Here is a 22487-nt window from a genome sequence, read left to right as displayed (position 1 = left end):
ATTAGACACTAAATCCTCAATACCTGAGTGATTTGAGATTACTTGTTTGAGAACTGGTTGCTTTGACGTTGACCAACCGTCGCACCGTAAAAGGAGGCTATAAAGGCAACGCTCAGGTAATCACCTATCAAACGAAGTCTAATCTCAAGATCGCAAGATTGGGATTGTCCTCCCATAAATCGGGATGAGATGCTTAAAAGTTGTACAAGGCCACTCGGAGAGCTAGAAACTGTGAAATGCATGGCCGTGCTCGGATGAATCATAGGCTATGATTATCTGTTTATTTGATCAGTTGAACTCTGAAACCGAGAAACACCTCTGGACATAATAAGGATGACAACTCTTACCTTATGTTCAAGAGCAAGCATCGAGCGACAAAGGAATTAGGAAATGCACACTTGTCCCTAAGGACAAGTGGGAGACTGAAGGAAATAATGCCCTTGGTCCAAGTATGCATTCAATGATAAGTCTAATAAATGCGGTTCAGTATTAATTAACAAGTTAATAATTCAGTGAGATCAAGTGAGCTGAATGCCTAGCTAGAGGTCGCTTCAGTTCAAGTGGAATTAATGATATTAATCCACAGCTTACTCTTGACTGAACCCGTAGGGTCACACAAATAGTACGTAAACGGATCAAGTATTTAATGGCATTAAATACTCCATCTATGGATATTCGGAATCGACGGATCTTGGTTTCAGTGGGAGCTGAGATCGTCACAGGCAAGAAATGAATACTCCGGAAACGATGATATTGCCGGAAACGGAAATATGGATCGTATCGGAAATATAAATATTATCCAAGTCGTAGATGTTGCCGGAAACGGAAACATGGTACATATCGGGAAATATTATTGGAAATAGAAATATTTCCGGAATCGGAAATATTGCCGGAAACGGAAATATTGTCTAAATCGGAAATATTATCGGAATCGGAAAATAATTCCGGAAACGGAAATATTAAATATTTGTTCGAAACGGAAATTAATTCCGGAATCGGAAATGTTAAATATTGTTCGTATCGGAAATGAATTCCGGAATCGGAAAATTAATCGGAAGCGCGTCGTACGAATTAGCATCGGACGAGCTTGCTAGACGAAGGCCCAGCACGAAGCCAGGCCCACGTCCAGCAAGGGAAACGCGCGCCACAACACGCCAGCCCAAGGCTGCGCCAGGCCCACCGCAAGGCTGGCCCAGCGCGCGCCCAAGGCTGCGGCAGTCGTGGGCTGCGATGCTCGGGCTGTGCGCGCGCGCGCATGGCGCCCCTCGTGGGCTGCTGTGCGTGCGTGGGTGTTTGTGTTCACATACGAAACCTAAAACGTACAGGATTCGTTTAATGATTAAATTCCTAATTCTATTTGATAAATTAATTAAATAAGAGTTTTATTATGATTCTAATTTAATTAATTCGTATCCTAATAGGATTCCAATTCTCTTTCCATACCCCTATAAATATGTGGCCTGGGTTCACAATTTATAACAAGTTTTCAAGTATTCAAAAGTGAGTTTTTGAGAGAAAAATTCAGACACATTCCTTGCCTAAAAGTGCCGAAAATTATTAGTACCTTAAGGGCGATTCTAGTTGGTCAATCTTAAGGCGGATCCGGACGTGCTGTGGACTATCTACGGAGGGACGACACTTGGAGTCCTAAAGACTTGTTCTTGTTCGGTTCGGGCGCAGCTAGGGAAGGCACGCAACAAAGAGTATGCATCTAAACTATGCTATATGATTATGTGTAAATAATATGTATTCCTGGCTAAATGGTTTTTCCGCATGATTTATGAATTGTCATATGTATCATAACCTAACAAAGGGGGCATGCACCAATGAGAGAGACCTAGTGGGCGAACGATTGGGTTTGGGACGGGTGTACTACTAGCGAAAGTGCCGAGTGGACAACATTCGAAGCGTATGCACCCCCCGGTTGGCGATGGGTATCCTTAGTCCCAACTCCCGAGATGAAACATGCCAAGGGAGCCAAGATTCGTTATGCGGTTCTGCCCGTTCACATTAATATGTTGATTTTTTTCAGGTCGTCCCGACTTGATGGGGAAATAAACGCGGGGTAGGATCGTTTCACCCTTCGACTATTTTGATTACCTACGAGCACGAGTATTTCCTTCACTATCCCCAGTGGAGAACGCCACTGTGAGGGGGTCGAAAAAGCACGAGGCTAATGCGTGACCTCGTCCCTCGTGGGCGTGACGTTTCTTTTTGTCAAATCAAGTGTAATTGGATTTCCTGTGAGTTTACACCCAATTGACTAGTAATATAGGAGTCGCCATTCAGTTTTTAACGACAATGAGAAAAACTGACAAAACCCGGTTATCGTGACATAAAGGGAGTGCAATTATGTTTGACCACGACGGCCATAGGTTCCCTTGTGATCCCTGGTGTGGGGATCGCTCAACGTACACCCGCAGGGTAGAAATTGAGGGTTCGGGGGACTGTAACTACCGAGAGGAGTACTCGCTCTTCGATAACTCCAGAGGCAGGATATCCTTACTAGCTCAGCATAAATAATTGAAGGGACATGCTATAACTATTAAACTAATCTGGATTGATTTTAACAATATGCAACACATAGTACTAGATCGATCGTGATTATCTGGTTTAGATTGATTCAGGGGACCTAGCATGATAGTTTAATTGTCCCAGATATTATCTTTGTTAGGCGTGATAGAACAATCAGATTAATAGTTTAACAATTTTATAAAAGGGTGATGAAAGCGATTAAATCATGCGAATGGACACATTACGACGCACCCTTGAGAGGTGCGTCACGGTTCTCGGAAAACTAACCACTTTGGCTTTGCTATTTCTCCTTTTATTTAACGAATCTCAAGTTTCCGAGCAAGGTTCCAGTATCTGGGCTTAATTCTTCAGCTACAAGGGTCAGGATACGTTCTGTTCGATTTTTGGATCGATTGCGACAGAACGCGGGATCAATTTCGTAGCGTGAGGCTTAGGCTTAGGGGTTGGAGTCAATACTCAGAATATGAATTGTGTGTCCTTTTCACGTCGAATTTGGGGCTGTATTTATAGGGAAGAGTTGGTGGAAAGATAGAATTTTAGAGCACTAATCCCAGAAGAATCAGGAGAGAATACGTACCCAGGTAATTTCAGCGCCCAGCGCCCAGAGCCAGGCGTTGAAAATAGGGTCTGGGCCGTATTTCCTTGTCAGATTTGGACTCGTGGAATACGGAGTCTTTGAGACTTATCCGAGTCTTTTAGTGCGTATTAACTTTATGACGGAATGCGTCTGGGCCCGTTACGAACTCTAGGTTCGTTAGGATTTTAATACGTAACTCTTATTTTCGAATTATACTAGGAATAGGATTCCTCTTGCAAATTCTATCTCTTTTAGGATTTATGTCGGAGTGCAACACCTATTCTGACAGGTTTCTATCTTTTATGTCTTGCCACTTTTAGCAACTACCCGTTACGGCAGTTACTATTTTTAGCAGGTTTCTATAAATAGCAGTTTTGGTTGAAATGAAAAGAGTGATTGAGATTCGTTATTTTATAGGAGATGCGTTGCCAAGTGGAGATTTATGTTCTCATCATCGAACCTTCCCTTTCGGGAATGGGGACAAAAGTAGGTGCCTACAGATAATAAAGACCTTAATCTTTTCAAGTAAGATAGAACTCCGAGATTGATATTCTACAGCTAAAGCAGAGAGAGGTTACTACAAATGGATTCAAACAACAGTAGACTAAACTAATGAAAATACAAAAATTTAAACAAAAACAGACAGACAGAATAAGCACATACATTAATACAGTACCTTAATCTTGAAAACATAAGAACGTCATATAATATAAGCTTTAAACTACAAAAACTTCATCATTGAACCCACTAATTTAATACCTTTTTTGCATACACTTCGAATTAGCTACTTGATTGATACAGTAAACCCAATTCCTTTAAAAAAATCAATAAAACAAAAAGCCAAAAAAACCCAGAAATAACCCCAAAGTTAACAACAAAAAACAAAATTTAAGAAATTTACCTTGGTTCAATCATTTATGGGCGGTTTCATTAGGTTACATACATTTCTGACCCTATGTGCACCGATGCTGCAAAATACATCAACAAAATTACCCTCTAATGTTGGAATTTAAACAATTCAACTTTACAGCCTGCTAATTTTGAAAATCCCTCCCCTCCAACCACGTGCAAGCGATAAAAGCTATATTAACCCTCAAAGTTCCAAATTCTGACGTCAAAATTAAACAGTTAATGTAAAGCCCGACTTTTTGGCTCCTTGATTATCGATATTAAACATTACTTAACTGATCATTAGCAGCAGAATTAAACATAAAATAATCTTGGGACCTGTGGGTATGGGCCCACAAATAAAATAATCCTCAATAACATTCCACAAATAATACAATATTCCCAAAATAAATATAAGTCAATACTCTTATAATAATCTCAATAACCGAATTTCCATAATAAATAATTTCTCATCTCAATATCTCCAAAATGAATTACTGACTCCAGTAACATCTTTGACTTGAGCACTTGAGCTCCTTAATCGAACCTGTACATCATCATAAAATAGAAAACAGGAAAAACACAAAAAAATCAAAAAATGAGTGGAAAATCTGTAATATTACTCCAGCCCGTCAAAACGGTTTTATTTTGAAAATCATTTGGTTATAACTTAATCATTAGCATTTATTGTTCGGAAATAACTTAATCTCATATCTTGAAAACATGTGTCGGCAAAGAATCATTTCCTTTACAACTCATTGGCAAGTACAGGCTTTGGAGGGACTTTTCTTACATCATTTAGGGGGGAACTGGTTCCCTTTTAAACTTTAACTTTGACTTTAACTTGCCTCTACCTGTAACTCGCCCATTTACTAGTCCAATTCACTTTTCCAGGCCGACAAAAAGCAACATCGTATTTCTTTAAAATAACTTTATAAATATATCGTTATTTCCGAACAACATATTATAAAATAATAACATATCATATTATCATAATATACTCATAAACTTTAAATCATATATCATGTTATTTACACATAAATCACATAATAATCATATTATCACACATAATACACATACGGGCATATAAAGCTTAAACGCTGGACATAATAGTTACACCTTAAAACATTATACAGGCATTTAAACATAATTGTTAGACATAAAGATTACCTCAATCGACCATAATCCTATCTCGAATCCAAAAAAAATTTGTCATCCATCACCCAATAAGGCCGTATAGTCCGAGCTTATTTCCATAACATAACCCATAATTAGTATCAATTATAATATGTTAAGATCTGACCCATGAAACATCACGTGTGAGAGTCCCATATTGACAAAAGATAAGAGAGTTAATCACTTAATAAAGCCAAGGGGCTACTCCCCTTATTGCCATATGGTTTTAAGGTGGAACCTCCTTTGGACTTGTTACGTGGACTTTCTCTCTTTGTGACGGGCGTGGCCCAGACCCGTATTTAACATGGTATCAGAGCCAGGCCCACAGCTGGGACCTTACTGTACTGTATTCTGGGCCAACTGAACGGATCCATGTGAAGGGGAGTGATAAAGACACTTTGGCCCATGAAACATCACATGTGACCCATATTGAAAAGGGACCTCACACCTGAGGGGAAGTGTTAAGATCTGACCCATGAAACATCACGTGTGAGAGTCCCATATTGACAAAAGATAAGAGGGTTAATCACTTAATAAAGCCAAGGGGAAGCCAAGGGGCTACTCCCCTTATTGTCATATGGTTTTATGGTGAAACCTCCTTTGGACTTGTTACGTGGACTCTCTCTCTTTCTGACGGGCGTGGCCCAGGCCCGTATTTAACATAATAATAAAATACTTTTGATTTAGAACCTTTTTGTAAAACATCTTTTAGAAATCCTTATTTCAAGAAAAATATAGATTAAGGCAATTAATATTTAGAATGCATTAACCGAGTGAAATGGAGCAGGGATACAAATGAGATCAATTTGTGTATACCTTTACAAGAGGTTAGGCCCACCTTTGACTTGGGCTTCTTGTTAAAACCAATGAAAGAAAAGAAAGCAATATTGTGTAAGCACCAGTACACAATAACACGAAGCAACAGAAATGACTCCCGCGGACCCGGCGAGTTGGCGTTGGATCTGGGTTTAGGGAGGTGGTCGGAGGCGACGAAGGCAGAAGAAGGTAGAAACGGTGGCCAGGATGGTGGCACCGCGGTGGTCGAATGGAGGAGAGAGAGAAAAAGATGGCCTATTTTGAAGAACTGAAACAGGTAAATAAACGAAAGAGGGGAAGCAATTGAAATTAAGAATGTAATTAGAAAGATTAATTGAGTTAATCTTGCATAAAAATGGAGTTTTAGGTGGCTATTTATAGAGGCAGAGGAAGTTCCATCAATGTAAAGAATAAGCTGAATTTTAACTTACCATGACAACTTGACAAGTGTAAGAAATTGGATAAGAAGGTGATTACTAATGTATTGAAATCCGGTGATTTCACTATACAGTGGATGAATTGATGAATTAGTCATTTAGAATGGTTCATGTTTGAGACGTCTGTAAAGTTGGTATTGACTTCCATGGCAACAAATGCCACGCAAGAGAACAAGGAAGAAGAAGTGGTTTTGGTCTTTCAATTGACTGGGCAAATTTGTAAATTCAGAGCTTTAAGTTTACAAATAGTATATTAGGTAATCAAGGGTTGGCTTAGAAAAATGAAAACTTGGGCTTTAAAATAGTAAACCCACGCACCATTTACAAAATTATTTGTAAAAATTAAACAAACTTTCTTCAACAAAAATCATTTTTTTTTCTTTTATTTTTGTAAAGACTTTTGTTTTAAAACTAGAAATATAAGATATTTCGGAAAACACGATATCATTAGGATAATAATTGTAATCACAAAATAATAAAACACGCTTAAAAATACGGGGTGTTATAATTAATCCATATGCGCAGATCAAACACAAAATCGAATTAAAAGTTAATCCATATGCGCAGATCAAACAAAAACCGAGCACAAAATCGCTACATAGTTTTGTAAATTAGGCAAAATTGCACCACTTTCCTGTATTAAATCGTCTTTTTCAATTTGTGGTTCATAGGGCATTAGTAAATTTAGTAACACTGCAGAAACCAAACATTCTCCATCATCACTAATCAAATCCTTCAGCAGAAATTCAATAATGACTAAAAAAAATAAACAAAAATAATCAAACAACTCAAATTAATAACTTGAAATACCAAAATAAAAATAAAATAGAAGATACAAACTGGGGAACTACCTGAGAATGGCTTCACATATGAAGGGGTTAGCGTAAAGCATATCGATCTTGACGGCAGGCAAAGATGCAACCATGTCTTTGAAACTTTTGGCTATAATTTCAACTTGCGACATTGTAAATTTTTAATTGAACAACATTAGTTTCTGCAACTAGGGGTGAATTTGTGAATGGATTTTAGGTTGAAATTACTTGTCGGGGCTGTTGATCAGAGTAGCCACTCTGAAAGCGTCTGGGTTCGACTGTTCGAGACTTCGAGTGTTCAACTTTGATTATTTTGTGCAGAAAGGTTTGAGGTAATCGCCACCATGAGATCTAGAAACACCACCCTAAAAGTTGGAGTAGAGGTGTTGATATTAGGCAAAATTGCACCACTTTTCCTGTATTACAAATTACAATGGCACCATTCCTCTCTGGCCCACCACAACTCTCAACCCCACCACCATCTTCCACCACCTTCGCCGCCATTACCACCCATCTGGCGACCTATCCTTGGATCTCATGGTGGTGAATTTCAACACCCATATACTCCACAACCAACATTAATGGGCTTCACTGAAAACGGCTCCACCACCTTTCTCACCACCTTGAAACCCGTGTCTAGACCTCTTCTTCCAAGTCGTCCCCGACACCCCTGCCGAGTCTCTCACCGAACGCCTCAATCTGGCTTTGGCCCACAACCCGTTGACCACCCTCAAACTCATCTGCAACCTCCGTGGCGTTCGTGGCACTGGTAAATCCGACAAAAAAGGTTTTATACCGCCGCGTTCTGGCTCCACAAATACCACCCTAAAATCAGAGCTTCTGAGATCAACCGTGCTGTTGGGTATGGAGGAGAGAGAGATTGAGGGTTTTCTAAGGAGAGAGAGATTGGGTTTGCGGAGATTCGAAAGTTGATTAATTAGGATAGCCGTTTTTTTTAATAATTTACTTTTCAATTACGAAGGGTTTAATGGGCTATTCCCAGGGGCACACCAAAAGTGATTTTCCGAAAATAACCTCAGCTATTCACTTATATAATAGAGATAATTTAAGTTCGATGACTCCTTTTGGTAACCGTCATGAAGCGGCGTTGAAGAAACTTAAAGGTAAAGTCGTAATAAGTTTTTAAAAAATCGTTGGAGATTTTAATAAAGGAAAAAAGTGAAATGAGAGAAGCAAAATATTTAATGATTTCACATGTCATATTTTTGTGGAGATTGTACGAGCAGAGTAAAAATGGACTAGAGTGTATTTTTAATGCTAATCTAACACTAATTTTACTTTACCTAATTGGTGACGATTTGGGGTCAAAATGTTCACCTGAAACTCTTGTTGTCCTCGATGTTTTTTTTACACGAGCTTAAATAAACAAAATTAAGAAAATTAGAAAAAAAGTAGAATCAGGTTTAATTAGCAAGGTCATGAGCCTAACGAACTCTATCACGGTCGACGTTGTTAATGCAACACCAGTTGAAAGACTTATCACTACATCTAATCACTTTGAATGTAAATAAGATGCATTTCTTGTATTCGTCTGCCAATAGAAGTTCAACGAGGCGCTTCGAATCTGTAAAGATCACGACCCTTTCATATGGCGCTTGGAGTGCCCAACGAAGACCGAAAAGACAGACAGTAGCCTCTGTCGGCACAGCTGATGCAGTACGACGCGTCCCTATACTCATCCCACCTAATATCCTATAATTTTTAACTTGTTTTCCCTCCAAATTCAGCCCCATAACAGCATTCCTGGTGTTTTTAATCCATGAGCCATCCACCTAAATCAAAGTCGTTCCTTCATAAATCTCACCTCCCTAATGATAGCACTAAAAAACCTGAGGGTGTTGAAGGTCTACCTCTAGTGGATGAAGATAATGCAAAGATGGTTGAACCTGACGTCATAGTATCCCATTTTAAATACCTAGCTTGTGTAATGAGGGCATGTCTCGTAGAAAGAGAAGTTGCTTCCCTGCTGAAAACATGGTTGTTTCTTACTAACAACACAATGCCCAAAGTGTACTAACGACGTAAACAACTCTTGGACTATTTCTTCTATCGTGGCTCTGAAATTGCGGATATAAAACAAAAACCACCCCGTAAAGGACATGGAATAGTTACATGCATAGAAAGGGTTTCTACTTGAATTTGGAAGCATAACTACATAAGCATACTACATACACAATCTCTTATATAAGGCGGAGATACAGTAAATGATAAACAACTGGTGTAAAATTATCTTAAAATCACCTACTCCGTATTTTTTTTTTAAAAATCTTAAATTCACCGATTTTTTTTTATTTTTTTTGGCAATTAATAATTGTATTAATAACCAAAGGCTTGAGCAAAACACTCAAGGGAACAAAGAAACCAGGCCACCAAAACAACTCTACACAAAGTCAATTGTGTAGCAACCTACTTCTAAGTTCCTCAGAACCTCTACAACAAACTCTAAACAAAATTTCCCTAACAATATTATCTATGCTCTTGGTAGGCCTTTTAAAGATTACAACATTTCTAGCAAGCCACACACTATAAATGGCTTCAGTGAAGCACATAACATACAGCTGATCAGCAGCTCCAACTTTCCTGCTTCTCTTCATAACTTGTTGCAGCTCAGAGGCAAAACCAGTAGCTCCTCTATGAACACCGACTTTAGTTAGTAATAAAGTTGCTCTCTTTATATATTTTTTTCGTTCCTTAAATATTGCACCATGATTGACTGTATGCTTTCCAACACATACTTTTGAGTTTAATATCTCAAATTATGTATAAGTAAAAATTATAAAAAGTTGATATTTAGAAAACATATATACTTCCCCCGTTCCGGAAATATCGCACCATGATTGACTTTTACTCTTTTAACCATTATTTTGACTCTTAATATCTCAAATTGTGTGCAACTAAAAATTAAAATTGATATTTAGAAAATATATATCGATACGAATCTAACATGCCCCAGATATGATGACTAAAATTTCATTACGCACAAATAAAAAAAAAGGCCAAAGTCGTAGTGTGAATAGTGTAAAAAACAAATACTGCGATATTTTCGGAACGGAGAAAGTATATCAATGCGAATCTAGCAAGATCCTACATGACTATAATTTTTCTTAGTTATGGATCACAAAAGATGACCAATGGCCTAGTATAAATAGTGTAAAAAATAAATGGTGCGATATTTATGTAATGAAAAAAGTATAAAGTTTACATTTTTAAATATAATATAGAGACGGTAAATTTATACGAAGTATTACATTTAACAAATAAATATCTTAGAAGTCACTTCCTAATATACAAAGATAAACAATAAAATTGGTTGAAAGTCATCCTAAAATCAATTAAAAATTACCTTATATCTAAGGCGATTTACAAATTTACTTGTATATTTGAGACTTCAGAAGATTTTATGCTTATAAATATCAAGTGTAGGAGATATGACTAATAGCATATTAAATTAAAATGACTTGTCCTAAATTATGTTGTGGCGTGACACCAATCACTGTCCTAAAGTTGAATTCGCCCCACTACACACACGGACTCATGGCAATCAACCCCCAGGGTTACACGACTCTTCATTTTCGGTGTGGACGGATACGAAGATTTAGAACAACCTTAAACAATTAATGCCCAGAACAATGGTGGATTTTTTTGTTTTCATTTTTGGAAAAGATGAATAAGGTTTTCTTTTCTGTGTCTCTGGAGGAAGAATCAATTGCCTTTTTAAGTAGGCCAAAAGGATCAACAAATATGGAAGGCTATTAATTGGTCATCAATTAGGCCATAAATGGAGGAAGCAATTAAGGTAATAATGGTCAACAAATCATTTAGTTGACATTACACAATCAATTCAATAATTACGCTCCAAAATTGATGATTCATAGTAGGAAAAACCACATTGTATTTACGGAAAATTTAATTCTTTTGAAGCAACATAATTTGGAGTTTTTCAACATAGACCGAAAGGAGTAAAACTCCAACATTCCCCCACATGACTTAAAATAAAATAGGCTTTATTAAGAGAAGATGTTCTGGGCAAGAGATACTTAGTTTTACAAGTATCAGTGTCTTGTGGACTTGAATTGATACCTAGTGCATACTAGGGGTGAAAGTTCGATTTTCGGTTTGGATTATTGGTCAAACCAAATCCAAACCGAAATAATTCGGTTTTCATTTTTTCAAACCGAATCCAAACCAATTTGGGGCTAGACCCAATCCAAACCAAACCGAAATTTCAAAAATTAATTTGGATCCAAACCGAAAACCGAAATTAGCTAGTTTTTTTGTTTGCCTAAATTTTAGTAATCGACTGCAAAATTAAAAGTATGAATCCATAACAGAAGTTCATCAAATTAAGTGTATAAATCAATAACATCAATTCATAAAATTAAAATTCATACAAACGATACAATGCTAACCTTAATTTATATACTTAGCTGAAGTTAAACAATATTACATAATAATTAAGATGTACAATTTAATCTTCATAGCCGCCACAACCTCGTAGTCTCCATCACCAAAGAATTCATCGTCAAATGGAACGCAAAGCCCCCTCTCATAGCCTACCAAAATGCATAAGATATTCAAATATGTACCTCGGGTCGCACCATAGTAGGGGTAAATGCGTAGATCGGTGATAATAAATTGACGAGTAAGAAAGAAGAATTAAAGCAAAGAGAAATAAGTGAGAAAGAGAGACGAATGTTGAGAGAGATGAGTGAGAAAGAGAACCAAAGAAGTGAAAAGAAGAGTCATGAACTTAGAAGGGAGAGCCGCCGAGATGAGAGGGGAAGCGCAGAGGGGGATATCAGATGAGAGAGGCGGATGAGGATAAGGTTAGGGATTTAGGGTTGTAGACACCTACTTTTGTCCCCATTCCCGAAAGGGAAAGGTTCGATGATGAAAGCATAAATCTCCACTTGACAACGCATCTCCTATAAAATAACGAATCTCAATTCCCCTTTTCATTTCACACGAAATCTGCTATTTATAGAAACCTGCTAAAAATAGTAACTGCCGTAAAGGGTAGTTTCTAAAAGTGGCAAGTCATAAAAGATAGAAACCTGTCAGAATTAGGTGTTGCATTATGACATAAATCCTAAATGAGATAGAAAACTGCGAGAATCCTATTCCTAATATGATTCGGAAATAAGAGTTACGTATTAATCCTAACGAGCCTAGAGTTCGTAACGGACCCAGACGCATTCCGTCATGAAATTGATACGCACTAAAAGACTCGATTAAGTCTCAAACACTACGGATTTCAGGAATCCGAATCTGACTAAGAAAACAGCCCAGACCCTATTTTCAACGCCTGGCTCTGGGCGCCGAAATCTTCGGCGCCCAGGCCTGGGCGCTGAAAATACCTGGGTACGTGTTTTTTCCTAATTCTTTGTGGATTAGAACTCTGCAATTCTATCTTTCCACGAACTCTTCCCTATAAATACAGCCCCAAATTCGACGTGAAAGGAACACACAACACACAATTATATTCTGAGTATTGACTCCAACCCTTAGCCTAAGCCTCACGCTGCGAAATTGTTCACGCGTTCTGTCGCAATCGATCCATAAATCGAACAGAACGTATCCTGTCCCATAATTGAGATTCGTTAAATAAAAAGGAGAAATAGCAAAGTCAAAGTGGTTAGTTTTCTGAGAACCGTGACGCACCTCTCAAGGGTGCGTCGTAATGTGTCCCTTCTCGATGATTTAATTGCTTTCCTCGCCCTTTTTATGAATTGTTAAACTAACTAAATCTGATTGTTCTATCACGCCTAACAAATATAATATTTTCGGGAAATTGGATTATCATGCTAGGTCCCTTAATGCTACTTAAATCAGATAATCGCGATCGATCTAGTATTATATGTTGCATATTGCTAAAATCAACTCAGATTAGTTTAATAGTTAACGCATGTCCCTTCAATTATTTATGCTGAGCTAGTAAGGATATCCTGCCTCTGGAGTTATCGACGAGCGAAGTACTCCTCTCGGTAGTTACAGTCCCCCGAACCCTCAATCTCTACCTTGCGGGTGTATGTTGAGAGATCCCCACACCAGGGATCACAAGGGAACCTACGGCCGTCGTGGTCAAACATAATTGCACTCCCTTTATGTCACGATAACCGGGTTTTGTCAGTTTTTCTCATTGTCGTTAAAAACTGAATGGCGACTACTATATTACTAGTCAATTGGGTGTAAACTCACAGGAAATCCAATTACACTTGATTGAATAAAAAGAATCGTCACACCCACGAGGGACGAGGTCACGCATTAGCCTCGTGCTTTTTCGACCCCCTCACAGTGGCGACTCCACTGGGGATAGTGAAGGAAATACTCGTGCTTGTAGGTAATCAAAATAGCCGAAGGGTGAAACGATCCTACCCCGCGTTTATTTCCCCATCAAGTTGGGACGACCTGAAAATCAGCATATTAATGTGAACGGGCAGAACCGCATGACGAATCTCGGCTCCCTCGGGAGTTGGGACTAAGGATACCTTTTTCCGCCAATAGGGGGGTGCATACGCCGCGCATGTTGCCCACTCGGTACTTGTGTAGGTAGTACACCTATCCCGAACCCAATCGCTCGCTCATTAGGTCCCTCTCGCCTGCATGCCCCCTTGGCTTGCACTTGCGGGTTGGCCTCTTGGGCGAAATTCGTCTGTTGAAGACACTACCTCGACCGGGGCATGTGTTGGATCTACGATAGAAGCGGTACCAAGCCAGGCGCAAATACTACCCATAGAAACCTATCATAAACTACATGACATATTATTATCTTGCCTCATGACGTAATGTTAGTTATGTGTAGCGAAATACGTGATTGTGTGTGACAAATAATGCTAGAAAACCAACGACCATAAAAATTGCCCAAACATTCATAAACCAATTGGCCAAAGAGTTATACCAAAATACGTGTTCCGCAAACCCGGACGATCGCCACAAAAATAAGCGACGCTCGGGATGGCCCGTAACGAATCCCACAAACGCTGCACAACGCATAAAGGACGTTATTAGGCAAGCACGCAAAATTAAGTCGCATCTACAAAAAGATATACGCGAACAGAATACGAGTACCAGTCAGGGACGCACTTTCAGCGCCCCTGGCTGGGCGCCAAAATTTCTCACGCCCACTGCTGGGCGCTGAAGTTGCTGCCTGGCCTTTTCGTCAGGCACAACAGCCTCGGTGCCCGCACATAAAAAAATATACGTAGCAAAAAAAAACTTTTCGAAAAAAATTTGCTGCAAGGGCGTATGAAAAGGCACTCGATTCTAAAAGCGACTTGTAAAAAAATAAAATAACTCTTTGTGTCGTTGTTAGGCCTCCTATGACGACAATGTTCGGCTCCGAAACCGAGCACGCTAATCGAAATAAACTTGAATGTCACATGGGCAAAATATTCAAAAAATAATGTTCAAATGAAGTTTTCAAGGAAAAATAATGTTCGAATAAAAAAATAAATCCGAGTCTAGACTAGGCTATGCCAAAGTACAATCTAAATCCTAAGTCTTAGTTGTCTTATCCATAGAATCGGTCCTAATGCTTGGTGTCGTTCTGCAAGTTAAAAGGTTAAACCATATTGAGTCTCCCTTCCTAACATTTAAATCAATGAGCACCCATATGTAATTTTCATCCCTTGCTAAGAATCCACAGCCTCAATACTCTCTCTCATCAATAAAAGAACATATTATTTAATTCAAGTATTTGCAAAATGGAAACAGTCATATTCTGAAAATCATTCCCCCATAGTCGCACAACCTCCAAAGTGAACCTAAGGTGTCAATACCATTGGCAAAGAAAAAAATTAAATGGCCTCAAGGCTTATAATCACATTGGGTCACGACTATCATAGTCCTCTCGAGTAACTCGCTCCTTGAAATACTACTAAGTACGGACTAAAAGATTTTCCATGAATGCAACATGACCAACCATGAAAATACCCAAATCGGCATACCATAAGGCTACCATTGGGGTAAAAGCAATACACACAAAGAGAGAAGCCGCACTAATGATTCTAGTCTTGCAAAAATAAAAATTCGATCTCCCCAATTAACTACCTTGCCAACATTAAGCAAAATGGCGCATGACAAATGAACACCCAAGGGTTAAAATCTAAAGTGTCAACCAACGAAAGTTATGGTCCAATTAGCCTAAGTCTGAGAGTTGCTTGGTCAAGTATTATAGGCTTACGCCACGTCATTATTTTGAGTCTAGGCCACCTCCTTGTATTCATACACGGGTTATAATCAGAAAGATTAATGAAAGTTCGAGTCTAAATCACAACTTCCAATTAAATCCCAGAAACTGGAATCTGAAAATAAGCAAAAAATTATTTTCGATGTAATTCTTTCGTTAAATTTCAATAAGGTAAAAATAACATTTTGAATCTACGCTATTTGCACATTTTAAGAAAAGACTAAATACGCTTGCAAAGTAAGACAAAGTTAAAGGTCCACTATAGGCCTACCAAACGAGGCTCACTCAGTCTCGCCTCGTGACTCAAAGACCACAACCATCTACCTTTTAGCCCAAATAAAAAAAAATTAAGATTTATGTTGGGGAGAAATCCCACGCAAAAAGAAGAAAAATAGAAAGAGAAAAGAGCGAGCCATGAAGTACTTAGCCCGTACCTCCCAAAGTGCGGAATTTACCCAAACAGACGAAGGAAAAGAATTGAGTCAACCAATCCAAATCATGCCACAAAAGCTACATAAAGTTCTACGATGTCTACCCTTTCCAGTCCTTATGTTCTTAGACGCCTTCGCTCTGGGGCCCCTGTTAAGCTCATTTAACCCATCCATGTTCTCATTGCCATAACCCAAGAAACCATTACCTCGACTCTTGTTCTTGAACTTGTTATCAAACGCAAACCACGCACGGCCATTGACACGTGTGTCATACCCATTATTACACCACCGTTAGCATAATGACCATATACTTTGTTTGGAGACATCCTGTTGATATACCCTTGAGCCATCCCCGTTTACGCATTGGCCTTGATTGATGTAAGCTCATGACCCTAGCTTGAGGCTGCAAATTGTGAGTCCTAGCAGATATAATCCTCGTGCTTACCTATACAAATTATCCTATCTCATTCAACCCATCTTTCAAACCGTCTTGAGTCACGAATAAAAAAAAGAAGACAAATGAAAAGTACAAAAAATATCATAATAAAAAAGAAACTTTGCAAAGCGCCTCTAAAGTTAGTCTAAAAAGAAAAAGAAGCATTTAGCGCACCAAAAAAGGTCCGCCCAGAAATAATTTCAGCGCCCACAGCTGGGCGCCGAAATCTTTAACGCCCCAGCCTGGGCGCTGAATCTCTCTGCTTGCTAAAATTTGTCCAGAAGTGCTCGTCATTTTATCCGCACATACACGGAACAATAACGAACACTTGGGGGGTACAACACGTATTCAGATACACGTACCACCAAAGAAATACATGTACTCAATCAAAAAAAATAAAACAAAATTTTGGCTTACGGCAAAGCATGCAGCAGATTAAAATAATAATGAACTTCACTTATCTCATCCTATTTCAAACATTACGGTTCTACCTCATAACGTACTTGTTTAAAATCAGCATTCTAAGAAACCATTTTCTAGGCTAAGAACTACGCAAGACCTGATTCCAAATTAAATCTATTTAAGGCGGATACGTAGGCAATCCATGATTCGGTCCAACCAATATTAAAGCCTATAGAAAAACAAGAATAAAAATAGAAGTCCCTTATTGAAATTTAAATCCAAGTCGAAAGAAAAATTGAAAGCACGAAGAAGAATCCAAGTCATCAAGATGCCAAAATGAGCACACATCGAAAAATAATAAAGGCACGTACCCTTGCCAGAAGGAGCACTCACACTCCTAGGCACTTAGCCAAGACTCAAAAAGATCGCTTTGCCTCAATTGAATGGAGGCTAGCGCAAGCGTCCATGACCTCTAAAGTACTCGACTTGACCCTCCCTAAAGCGAACTAACTCACTTAAAGACTTTCTTTCACCACTAGACATAGTCGTTCGCTTAAAGACCTTCTTTCACCACTAGACACAGTCATAATCGCCAACAAGTAGTAAAGGCAGTAAGCTTGCAATAAAGAGGATTGTTCTACGACGTCGCCCCGTCGTTCCTTCGAGCTCAGGGCACCCGTTCATGGTAACTCAAATGCTCGCGAATCCCCTTTTAAAAAAAATCAGACATTGTCAATAGAACTTGGCACTTAACCAAGGCTCACCCTACTCAGACATATGACACGGGCATCTAAAATCGAAATCTGAAAAGCATCATTAATGGGAAGACATAACAGCAACTGGTGGCTAAAAATTGAAATGAAAGAGCTAGGGAAAGAACTAAATATACCTTGACAATAAATCACATAAAAAGCTGCGTTTGAGAGGTTTCGAAGAGGCGATCACCTTCTTCGTCACCATGGGAAGACCTCGCAAAACTCAGCCCAAATCTTCTGGAAAGAAGTCGAAGAAACAGGATGAAGCTGTAATTCCTAAACCACACACTCGAGCAACTGTTAAGAACCACCAAGCTCCATCAATGGTGGAGGATGATGAAAATTCTGGAAAATCGATTGTAGACCCAGATGATTTGATTTTCGAGGAACACGAAATTCTTACTCCAAAATCATCATTGATTGCTCTACAACAACGTTCACAGGTCCGAAATGATTTCAATGAATGGATTAATGGCCTTCAATCGGGTAATGATGCTCGTACCCTTTTTCATTCAAATGTAAGAATTGGCGCGAACACTCATATTTTACCTGCGAAATCAATTGATCATAATACTGCAACTAATGTGTTGCCTGATGTTGAGATTACAACTGATAATGAAAATCTAATAACCCCTGCAATTATTGAACTAGATGATATTGAGGATGAAATTACTTTCTGGAAATCAGCCATTGTTTGTTATGTGTTGGGAGCTAACCCTCCCCAACATGTCATGGAGGGGTATGTGCATCGAATTTGGGGGAAACTAGGAGTAGACAAAGTAGCAATGGTGGGGAAGGGATTGTTCCTCATTAGATTTACCACTATGGAGAATTGCCAGAAGGTGATCAATGGAGGTACTCAATTTTTTGATTCCAAACCAGTGATCATCAAACCATGGTCTGAAGAGATTAACTATGCTAAAGACCCAATCAAACAGGTACCTGTGTGGATTAAGCTGCCTGGACTTGAGGTGAAATATTGGGGAGAGAAGAGCTTGTTTAAGATTGCAGGACAAGTTGGACAAGCCATTAGAGTTGATCAAGCAACTAAGAATAGGGATAAGCTCATGTTTGCAAAGATTCTAGTTGAGGTCACAATTGGTCAACACTACCCTAAATGCATTCAGTTTGTGAATGAGAAAGGGGCACTAATGGAGCAAAGTGTGGAATATGACTGGCTCCCCATTGAGTGCACCCATTGCAGAGGGATTGGGCATGCTAGCCATGCTTGTTCCAAGAACAACCCCAAGCAGAACAAGGTTACCAAGGTGGTGAGCAAGCCTGTTAAAAAAGTATGGCAACCCAAAGTTATTCAAAGAACACAGGTGATAGAAGAGCAAGTTAATGAACAAGTTGTCACTACTCTTGATGCTGAAGGGTTCATGCAGGCAACTTCTTTCAGCAGGCAACAATGTCAGCAACTGAAACCAGTGAACACAAGGAATAGATTTCAGACACTGGGGTTCCCTGATGATAATGATGGTGAACATGACTCTGATACTGAGGTGTTTGGGGATGGTCTGTTAGATCAGGGGTTGACTGCCCCTGGGTCTAATGGATAATATCCTTTGCTGGAATGTGAGGGGACTGAATAGAAGAGCCAAACAATCTGAAGTGGGGAGGTTTATCCATTCTCACAAAGCTAAACTTTTCAGTCTCCTTGAAACAAAAGTCAAGGCACCAAAAATGGGTGACTTGTACCTCAATATCTGTCCAGGGTGGAATTTCACTGCCAACCTTAGCTGTTCCTCTGTAGGAAGAATAATTCTGGCATGGGATTCTTCTACTTTTGATGTGGATATAGTGTCCATGAGTAGCCAGCACATTCATAGTGTTATCAAACCAAAAAGCACTGGTGTCAGTTTTCAGTGCACATTCATATATGGGATGAATTTGAAAAATGAGAGATTGCCCCTTTGGAACTCTCTCTCTCACATTGCTGATAACTGTAAGCAACCATGGGTCATTATGGGTGACTTTAATGCACTAATGGAGATTGAGGATAGAATTGGTGGGCCTGTTAGGCTTGGTGATATTCAGGCTATGAGGAACTGTATGTTCCATTGCAATCTCTCCACCATTAAGACTGTGGGGAGGCAAGAGTTTTTTCAAGAATTGATAGAGTTTTGGCCAATGCTAGCTGGTTGGATCTTTTCCCTACTACAGAAGCAAACTACCTCCCTGAAGGTGAGTTTGACCATAGCCCTATGTTGCTTTGCTTTCACAAAAATGATAACTTAAAAAGGCCTTTCAGATTCTTTAATATGTGGGCTAATGTTGAGAACTTTATTGATGTTGTTCAAACCAACTGGGAGAAACCTGTTTGGTTGTACCATGTACAGAATTCTACAGAGACTCAAGTGGTTAAAGGTGGACCTGAAACAAATGAACAAGGAGGGTTTTAGTAATGTTGAAGCTGAAAACACCAAACTCTACTCTAATTTACTACAAATCCAAGCTAGATTACATGCCACCCCAAATGATGGAAGCTTGGCTGATGCTGAAAAGCTAGCTGCAGCTGATTATAAACAGGCTCACAATGCTTATATGTCTTATCTCCATCAGACAACCAAGATTAATTGGCTAGCTCAGGGGGATGAGAACACTAGAGTTTTCCACCAGAGTATCAAGCAGAGAAGAAGACACAATACAATTCACTCAATTCAGAACATGCAAGGTGACAGAGTCACAACAATTGAAGGGGTGAAAGATGCCTTCACTCAGTTCTACTCTGATTTGTTCTGTACTCAAATGGAACACAGAACTCATGTCAATCCTGTGATTATTAGAAGAGGGCCAACACTAAATGAGTCTCAGAAATCTTTGCTGGATTGTGATTTCTCAATGGATGATGTGAAGAAGGCTTTATTCTTAATTCCTAACCACAAGGCTCCTGGAATGGATGGCTACAATAGCTATTTCTTTAAAACTGCTTGGCATGTTGTCAAAGATGATCTCTATAAGGCAATCACTAACTTCTTTACCACAGGGAAAATCCTCAAAAAAAGTTAATGTAACATCAATTACTCTAGTTCCTAAAATCCCAGTTCCAGCTGCTGTGGGTGATTTCAGGCCAATAGCTTGTTGTTCTGTCATCTACAAATGCATTTCCAAACTCATCTGCAGTAAGCTCAGTTTGGTGCTTCCTAAGCTAATCTCTCCCAATCAGGGAGCTTTTGTTTCTGGTAGATCAATTCTGCATAATGTTCCGATCTGTCAAGATATAGTTAAGATGTATAACCAATCTCACACCCCCCCTTGCTGTTTGATGAAAGTTGATATTAGGAAAGCCTATGACACAGTAGAGTGGGCATTCATTGAGGAAATGTTGACTGAGCTTGGGTTTCCTGTTTTCTTCACCAAACTAATCATGACTTGTCTTTCAACAACAAGTTACTCTCTTCTCATTAATGGTAGCCCTTCTGATCTTATCCAGCCTAAAAGAGGACTCGGACAAGGGGATCCTCTCCCCCCCTCCTCTTTACCCTTTGCATGGAGTATTTTTCCAGAGCCATGTCTACAGTTGGTGAACACCCTCAATTTCATTTCCATACCAGGTGTAGAACTATTCAGCTGAATCATTTGTGTTTTGCTGATGATCTCTTGATGTTTTGTAAAGGGGACATTACTTCAGTTAGTCTGCTCTTGGAAAGTTTTAACCTGTTTTCAAACACTACTGGCTTGCAAGCAAATCCTTGTAAATCCTCAGTATACTGTTGTGGTATTTCTAATGCTGACAAAGAAGAAATCAGTGTTGTTTCTGGCTTCAGCTTTGGAGAGCTACCTTTTAGGTACTTGGGTGTTCCAATCAGTACCAGGAAACTTCAGGCTGGTGAGTGTGATCAACTGGTGAACAAAATGGTTGCTAGAATTAAAATTTGGAGCTCAAGACATCTATCTTTTGCTGGAAGAATGCAGCTTGTTAACTCAGTTCTAATGAGTGTCAGTGTGTACTGGTGTCAGATTTTCATCCTTCCTAAGAGTGTTATTAGGAAAATTAACTCTGTATGCAGAGCTTATCTTTGGCATGGTACATATGATGATAGCAGGCCTGGTCCAGTGGCATGGATTAACCTGTGTGTTTCAAAAACACAGGGTGGGCTTGGGTTCAGAAACCTTGGTATTTGGAACCAAGCAGCTGTTGGGAAACTGGCATGGTCCATTGCTCAGAAAGAAGATAATTTATGGGTAAAATGGGTGCATGCAGTCTATGTTAAACAGAAGAATTGGTTGGTGTACATGCCCTCTATTGCTGCTAGTGGGGCAGTAAAGTATATCTGCAAAGTCAAACTTGATTGTACCAATAGGCTGCATTCTGACTCTTGGCTAACAACCACAAAATATTCTATTGGAGACATGTATAAGCAATTGAGTGAGCAACACGCTAAGACCAATTAGTCTCATTTTGTTTGGAATAGATTCACCATTCCAAAACATAGGGTCATTCTTTGGTTGGCTCTGCAGGACAGGTTAAAAACTAAGGCCAGGTTGTTCCCTTATGGGGTTACTGATGATGATCTGTGTGCTCTCTGTGGCTTACATACAGAGAATAGCTCTCATCTGTTTTTCTCCTGTCACTACAGCACTGAATGTTGTAGGAAAGTTCTTCACTGGTTGGGGTTCAACACTCACAGAACAAGCTTGTTCATGATCCTCAAATGGGCTCATAGGCATTGTGTGGGTGGTTTTAGAAGGAGAGTGTGTTATGCTGCTGTTGCAGGGGTGGTTTATCAGATTTGGAAGGCAAGAAATTCAGCAATTTGGGATGCTAAGGTTCCATCTTTAGATAGCAGTGTTAACAGTATTCAGTCTGATGTTAGACACAGAATTAAGAGTATCCTAGGTAGGAAAGTGAGTACTAGAGATAAGGATTGGTTATATTCCTTGTAATGTTTCTGGTTTTCTGCTCTTTTGAGCTTTGGTGTGCCTGCTAAAGTGGAGGGAGTCCTTCCTAGAAGGTTTGTCTCCCTTTAGTTGGGCTTAGTTTGTAATAGTTGGTTGATTAATATATAA

At 39.2% G+C, this 22487-nt stretch overlaps 1 long non-coding RNA gene across 1 annotated transcript; it reads right to left on the bottom strand.

The window, feature by feature from the left end:
• Window positions 1-4327: 4327 nt before the first annotated feature.
• Window positions 4328-8464, bottom strand: LOC110792955 (uncharacterized). Its single transcript, XR_002534547.2, has 2 exons — window positions 7281-8464; window positions 4328-4547 (listed from the first exon to the last, which is right to left on the bottom strand). It is a non-coding gene; the product is annotated as an uncharacterized lncRNA (long non-coding RNA).
• Window positions 8465-22487: the final 14023 nt, after the last annotated feature.

The sequence above is a fragment of the Spinacia oleracea genome, chromosome 3, assembly GCF_020520425.1.
Source record: "Spinacia oleracea cultivar Varoflay chromosome 3, BTI_SOV_V1, whole genome shotgun sequence".
Classification (NCBI taxonomy): Eukaryota; Viridiplantae; Streptophyta; class Magnoliopsida; order Caryophyllales; family Amaranthaceae; genus Spinacia; species Spinacia oleracea.
This window is presented reverse-complemented; position numbering and strand designations above follow the sequence as displayed.